The sequence below is a fragment of the Arachis stenosperma genome, chromosome 6 (genome assembly GCF_014773155.1).
Source record: "Arachis stenosperma cultivar V10309 chromosome 6, arast.V10309.gnm1.PFL2, whole genome shotgun sequence".
Lineage (NCBI taxonomy): Eukaryota > Viridiplantae > Streptophyta > Magnoliopsida > Fabales > Fabaceae > Arachis > Arachis stenosperma.
In genome coordinates, this window is record NC_080382.1 from 67,631,532 (window position 1) to 67,632,348 (window position 817).

At 41.1% G+C, this 817-nt stretch overlaps 1 non-coding gene across 1 annotated transcript; it reads left to right on the top strand.

The window, feature by feature from the left end:
• The first annotated feature begins 472 nt into the window (after nt 1-472).
• Nucleotides 473-580, top strand: LOC130937545 (small nucleolar RNA R71). The gene has a single exon (XR_009068759.1). It is a non-coding gene; the product is annotated as a small nucleolar RNA R71 (small nucleolar RNA).
• Nucleotides 581-817: the final 237 nt, after the last annotated feature.

Sequence of the window (817 nt, forward strand, 5' to 3'; positions counted from 1 at the left end):
CTTGTTGAGGTCTCTCTTGATTCTTCCATGAGAAATTTGGGTGATTTCTCCATGAAGAATTATAGGTGTTTCCATAGGGTTCTCCTAGGTAATTCACCTCTTCCATTGAAGGGTTCTCAGGATCATAAGCTTCTTCCTCAGATGAAGCTTCCTTAGTACTGCCAGATGCATTTTGCATTCCAGACAGACTTTGAGAAATCAAATTGACTTGTTGAGTCAATATCTTATTCTGAGCCGGTATGGCATTCAGAGTGTCAATCTCAAGAACTCCTTTCTTCTGATTAGTCCCATTATTCACAGGATTCCTTTCAGAAGTGTACATGAATTGGTTATTTGCAACCATTTCAATTAGCTCTTGAGCTTCTGTAGGCGTCTTCTTCAGATGAAGAGATCCTCCAGCAGAGCTATCCAAAGACATCTTGGATAGTTCAGAGAGGCCATCATAGAAAATACCTATGATGCTCCATTCAGAAAGCATGTCAGAAGGACATTTTCTGATTAATTGTTTGTATCTTTCCCAAGCTTCATAGAGGGATTCTCCATCCTTCTGTCTGAAGGTTTGGACTTCCACTCTTAGCTTACTCCATTTTTGAGGTGGAAAGAACTTTGCCAAGAAGGCATTGACTAGCTTTTCCCAAGAGTCCAGGCTATCCTTAGGTTGTGAGTCCAACCATATTCTAGCTCTGTCTCTTACAGCAAAAGGGAATAGTATCAGTCTGTAGACCTCAGGGTCAACCCCATTAGTCTTGACTGTGTCACAGATTTGCAAGAACTCAGCTAAAAACTGATGAGGATCTTCCATTGGAAGTCCATGGAA